We start from the raw sequence: 6871 nt of genomic DNA, 5'->3' as shown, positions 1-6871 counted from the left end.
GCTAGGCCAAGCTGAAGCCAGGAGCCAGGAGCTTCATCTGGGTCTTCCACATGATTTCAGGGTCCCAAGGACTTGGATCATTTTCCACTGCTTTCCCAGGCACATTAGCAGGGACTAGTTCGGAAGTGGAGCAGCTAGAACTCAAACTGGCACACTTATGAGATGCCAGAATTGCAGGCAGTGGCTTTATATGCTACACCACAATGCCAGCCTGCAAGCAAACTCTTAAAAGGGCTGTTGGGGTGAGTGCTGTGGCATGGCAGGTGAGGCCACCACCTGCAGTGCCGGCATCCCATATGGGCGCTGGTTCGAGTCCCAGTAGCTCCACTTCTGATCCAGCCCTCTAGTGAGGCCTGGGAAAGCAGTGGAGGATGGCCCAAGACCTTGAGCCCCTGCACCCACATGGGAGACCCGGAGGAAGCTCCAGGCTCCTGACTTCGGATCAGTGCAGCTCCAGCCTTTGCAGCCATTTAGGGAGTGAACCAGCGAATGGAAGACCTCTCTCTCTCCCTCTTGCTCTCTCTCTGCCTCTCCTTCTCTCTCTGTGTAACTCTGACTTTCAAATAAATAAATAAACCTTTTTAAAAAAGGCTCTTAGACAATTCCATTTCCTCTCTGGCTCCTTTGCTTTGTGATGAAAACACACAGGCTAGATCAGCAGAGCAAGAGTCAGCAAACTGTTTTTTTTTTTTTTTAAGAGACCAGATAGTAAATATTTTTGGGTTTTACAGGACATGTGGTTTTCTTTGCAACTGCTCAACCTTGCCATTGTGGTATGACAGCTGTGGGTTCATGGGATGGATTGCTATACAGAGTTACTGTAAATTATTTAATTTTTAATTTTGTCATTTAAGAATTAAAGATATAACACATGGCAGTTAAATACCTTGGCCATCATTTCAGATAGTCAGAAAATCTCAGAGTCAAGACAAACATACAGGTGGTTTTCAAATCCACTATACCAAACTGCTTCAATCTTTTACCTTTATCTTTATTTGGGGTGATTCTGTTGATAAAGAAATGTAGATGTGTGTGATTTAGGCTAAAAGATAAAGAATTTTAGGCAGCTTATAATTCTTCACTAGTCCTCTCTTAGCTTTTAGCTATTAAAACTCATGTCACCCTGGCTTCAAGTTTGGAATAGTTTAAGTTACCTATGCAGATTCTTCATGGTGTATCAGTCTATGTTGTCCTGGTTCATATTTTCTAAAACTCCAGGAAAAGAAAATATCTTAAATGGCCTGCTCTTGCACACAGCCCCCCTTTCTCCGTTTCAGGGCTCACATTTTATGCAGGGCTGTCAGGGCTTTCTGAATTAAATGTGACTTAGGGCCTGCGCTTGCTGACTGAGGAGGCTCACAGGTCCTATAGCTCATCCAGAATCTTGTACTTGAGCTGTCAAGGATGAGAGATTGGTGCCAAATTCAACCCAACATAGCGCCTTCCCAATAGTCTGCCTTCGACAACTCCTCCTTGTCAAATCCAACAGTTTACATAGAATATATAGTGAATAAAGTACCCTGGAAGGTACGAGTGTAGAGGTGCTGCTTCGGCTGATAGCAGGAACACCTATCAGCTTCCCACAGGGCTGACATTTCAGGCTGGCAGGGGGGAGATGATCATAGGATTTTTTGTGCTGCTGTTGCTAAATGGATTGTAGGAATTCCCAAGGCAAATTGCCCCACTTCTCACCATCTGCTTCCATGAAGAATCAGTGTGATGCAACTCTGCAAGTCAAAAAATGCTCTTCATTGTTTTGTATTTATAAAGTAAAGCCCTCAGGTGCATGGTTTATGGAACTCATTCAGGATTCCCTAGGGTTGGCCTCTTGACATTAAAGTTTAATGCTTTGGGTGCCAGAGGTTCCATCGCCTTTCTCTCCCTTGCCTGGAGAGACTTCTGGCTGTGGAATCAGTGAGTGTTACATTGGGAAGGTAGCTGTTAGCAACACTTAGGGGTTCTGAGAGGTCTCCTTAAAATTAAGAACCAAAGGTTGCACATTTACCCACTGATAAAGACTTCCTCACTAAGCTATGATAAGTCCCTGGATTCCTTGTTAGTAAGACCCAAGAAGTATCTTCTCTCTCTTTTAATATGGTCAAAGGACCAAAGCCTTTGGACAGGCAAGGATACAAAGAAAAAGAATTGAAAAAAATCAATACTGGCTGTGTCTGTCCAAGCACCCACAATGCTGAGGGGTCTGCAGAAAGAAACAACATATTTTCTTAGGAATTAGTGTCCGGAGCAGGTAGACCACAGGGGTAGAATGGATTGATGATCCCTGGGATTCTGGCCACTGGGACAATTACAAGTCTGACTTTCAGTGAGTCCCTTGGCATTCTGACATCTACTCCAGTCTCTTCTATGTTTGGATTTATTATGAGTTTGCCTCTTATGGCCTAATCACACCTGCACCTGAAAGACTGTCTCTCAGCCTTCAAGATAGAGGGACTCATCCAGTCAATGTTGATGAGACAAGGTTTCCTCAACCTTGTTTAAGTCACAGAGTCTCAGCATACACAGGAAAACTTCATGACTCACTCGCATCCCTCAACTTACCCAAGGCAAAAATCAGTGCATCTTACACACATACCCACCCAATAAAGACAATTCTACTCCATGCATTATTACATGACAGAACAATAAGGTTTTATCCTATCTGATGCAGATTCAATATAATCTATATGAATATATATTCTTACACTTGCTATGGAAATCTTGATAAAAACTCACTCCACTCTCCAGTCTCTTTTGACATTGATTCCTCCCCTCCAAAATCCCACCAATAATTGCCCCAGATGATGCCTCCTCAAGGGGAAGAGGCAAATATATATATTTTGATTGCTGCAGAAGGACCTCCACTGACTTGTGACAGAGTTGGTCTTAGGTGGGTAAGGAGAGAGGAAGTCCTCGGTGAATGGAGAGGGTAATGTTTGAAGAAGTAACAGGGTTACCTGATTGCTACTAAGCATCTGTAATGGTTAGTAATAGTGTTGGTGGTACTGTGTGTGTGTATATGTGTACACAGTGGGAATACAAAAATAAACACAAGTTTTACCTTCAAACAGTCCTAATAAAATCCTAATTAAGCAGAAATATGGACATACCTCTCACAGGCAATGGTGTTAACGCAAGCTGTGCAAGTCTAGTAAGTCTCAGCACAGGTTCGGCTACTACCACTGTAAAATAAGAATCAAAATGGAGTGAGTGTGGCTAAAAGCTAATTGCAGATCTCTTGCTTCTGCACATATTAGCTTTGCTTGCTAACCGCTAAGGGTGTATCTTGTGAAACTACTTGGGCCCAAATTCCCAGGAACGAGGTTGACCAAAATGTGTCCTTCACTGTTATCTTACAACCATAACTTGGATATGTTACTGGGTTTATTATTGTTAACTGTTATCTTACAACCATATTCTGGTTTTCCTCTTTATTGTTCACTGCATACCAGGGGTCCAGTTCGAAATTGTGAGCCCTAGTGGACAGAACACTATAAAAAGCTGTGTAACCCGCTGTTGGGGGTTGTACTCTGGTAAGGAGTGTTGGTCCTGATTGGTGGCTGGTCCCAATAGGTTACCTTGCCTCTCATTTGTCTCATTTGCTTCTCATTTTCAATAAAATTCATGTGTGACTGTCACTTTTTTTTTTTTTTTTGACAGGCAGAGTTAGACAGTGAGAGAGAGAGACAGAAAGAAAGGTCTTCCTTCCATTGGTTCACTCCCCAAATGGCAGCTACGGCCGGCACTGTGCCCATCTGAAGCCAGGAGCCAGGTGCTTCCTCCTGGTCTCCCATGCGGGTGCAGGGCACAAGGACTTGGGCCATCCTCCACTGCACTCCCGGGCCACAGCAGAGAGCTGGACTGGAAGAGGAGCAACCGGGACAGAATCCAGCGCCCCAACTGGGACTAGATGTGGGGAGCAATTCGGACTAGACTAAGTTACTGGAATTAAGACTTATTCTATGCATCTGCTCTCCCACAATATGGCGCTGGGAGAGGAGTAAACAGCTTTTACACAGCTGCCTCCAGTTCAACCAATAAACTGTAGGACTTGCTCCTGATTGGAGAGCAGCGTACTCGGCGTGTGGGCAGCCGAGTTGGGATTGGCGGAGGAGGACTATAAAGGAGGAGAGAGACGGCATGCACCGGGGAACATCTAAGGGGAACACCTAAGGGGAACACCTGTGCAGCCCCCCCGAGAGAGCCGGCCGGCGGTGTGCCGCTCCCCTGCGGAAGCAGGGAAAGCAGCCAGGGGGAACCGCCCTTCCACGGAGGTGGAAGGGACAGTAGCCAACCCGGGAAGAACCAGCAGCAAACCCGGGGAGGGCCGAGCAGACAAAAGAACAGCGCAGGGTCCTGTGTCGTTCCTCCACGAAGACGGGGAGCGACACTAGAACCCAGGGTGCCAGCACCGCAGGTGGAGGATTAGCCTATTGAGCCACGGCGCCAGCCTGTCACTGGTTTTTGTAATACTCTATATTAGCTGATGAGTGGCTGCAGCACCAAGAAGACCTCAGAGTCACCCATCATGTGGTCAGGTGGGGATCCCTTGGTGCCAGAAAGACCAGAACACACCAGATGTCTTATGTGGCAAATCCAAGTGAAGAGTTCACAAAGGGCATTGGAAGTGCTACTAAGAAATACAAGGGCTCTGCAAAGAGTTCCTGAAAAACTACAACTAAAAGGAAACGGTATTTTAGTGTGCACAATATCTTGAAATCCATGCAGTCAAGGGGTAGTCAAAAAGTTCATGGAGATGAACCTTATTAAAAAAATCTATAGGGCAGGCACTGTGGGGTAGTAAATTAAGCATCCACCTGTGGTGCCTGCATCCCATATGGACACTTGTTAAGTCCTGGCTGCTCCACTTCCAATACAGCTCCCTGCTGATGGCCTGGGAAAGCAGTGGAAGATGCCTCAAGTCCTTGGGCCCCTGCACCCACATGGGAGACCGGAAAGAAGCTCCTGGATCCTGGCTTCAGGTCAGCCCAGCTCCAGCCATTGTGGCCATTTGGGGAGTAAATTTCTCCCTGTCTCTCCCTCGCTGTCTGTAACTCTGCCTCTCAAGTAAATAAATAAATCTTTTAGAAAAAAATCTACACATGCATTTGATTTTTTGTATCTTTTAGTTCCATTTTCCATGAACTTTTTGAAGTATCTTCATATATATTCAAAATTAGGAGTGATCAAGAGATAGTGAGGAAAATTAATAATGTAAGCTTGATGATAGGCCTAAGAAAAATACTAATATTTTTAAAGTTCACTCTTTATTCTAAAGGTTTAACTGCATATAATTCTGAAATCGGAGATGACCCCCCTAAAATCTATATAGAAATGTGGCCCTGGCCAGCACTGTGGCTCAATAGGCTAATCCTCCGCCTGTGGCACCGGCAAACAGGGTTCTAGTCCCAATTGGGGCGCCGAATTCTGTCCCAGTTGCCCCTCTTCCAGGCCAGCTCTCTGCTGTGGCCTGGGAGTGCAGTGGAGGATGGCCCAAGTGCTTGTGCCCTGCACCCGCATGGGAGACCAGGAGAAGCACCTGCTCCTGGCTTCGGATCAGTGCAGTGCGCCGGCTGCAGCGGACATTGGAGGGTGAACCAACGGAAGGAAGACCTTTCTCTCTCTCTCTCTCTCTCACTTTCCACTCTGTCTATCCAAAAAAAAAAAAAAGAGAGAGAGAGAGAGAAATGTGGCCCTTTAGAGTTCCCCTGAAGTGCTATCTGGGGTACCACATATGCTACCAGAATTTGGGGTGCCATATAATTTAACCATATGCTTATTAATAAATCCCTAATATTAATAAGCCTGAGAGGGTTCTTGCCTAATATTTAGAGAAGAATTCTAAATACAGGCACAGATAAACAAGGCAGCATGATACATTTTAAGCCTTTATTTAGTGAGAAAGATGCATAGGAGAGTGAGAGCTTTATTTAAGAGAGAGAGAGGTAAATATGGGTTCATACCAAGCACCAGGAACCAGCCACATGGAGGAGCATCTAGGCCTGGAAGCCTAGGGCAGGTGGCCCCAAGGCCACGCGCCTTGGAGGCACAGGGCTACAGCAAGCACCCTCCTGGCAAAAGGCCAGGGAAAAGAGAAGGGCTGGACACACCGTGGCCCAGGCTTTTAACCCACTTCCAAAGGGGAGTGGTTAATTAACCTGATTGGCTGGTGGGTACCCAGGTGTAGCCAGGTAGGGGCATGAGGTCACTCAGGGGTGTGGAGAAGGTATCAGGTAGGGCGTGAGGTCACACAGGGGTGTGGAGAAGGTATCAGGTAGGGCATGAGGTCACACAGGGGTGTGGAGAAGGCGTGGTCTTCCAGCTCACAAACCTAATCGATTATAATTATGCCTGCCTATTTCAATTCCACTTAAGGCAAAAAGAATCTAAATTTGTGTGGATCTATTATGTTTGTAGGTTTGTGTGTGATGCCAAATGCCTGTTGATGTACTGCAATGTGAAGGACACATCACCTAAAGTATTTAATCCCGACCTAAGAATGAACAAGAACAGACAAAACAAATCCAAATAATGGTCATTCTGTAAAACAATTGGCCTGTAGTCTCCAAAAAATGTCAGTGTCATAAATGCCAAGAAAAAACTGAGGGAACTCTTTCTATTTTAATGAAAACGACATAAAAATTATAACAGAAGAAAATGGATAGTCCTTTTTTATCAAAGGTAAAATAGACATAAAGATTATTTGTGGGGAGCAACTCGGACTAGACTAAGTTACTGGAATTAAGACTTATTCTATGCATCTGCTCTCCCACAATATGGCGCTGGGAGAGGAGTAAACAGCTTCTACGCAGCTGCCTCCAGTTCAACCAATAAACTGTAGGACCTGCTCCTGATTGGAGGAGAGCAGCGTACT

The sequence above is a fragment of the Oryctolagus cuniculus genome, chromosome 9, assembly GCF_051225735.1.
Source record: "Oryctolagus cuniculus isolate XC-2025 breed Fujian yellow rabbit chromosome 9, ASM5122573v1, whole genome shotgun sequence".
NCBI classification, from domain to species: Eukaryota; Metazoa; Chordata; class Mammalia; order Lagomorpha; family Leporidae; genus Oryctolagus; species Oryctolagus cuniculus.
Note: the sequence above shows the minus strand (reverse complement) of the source record.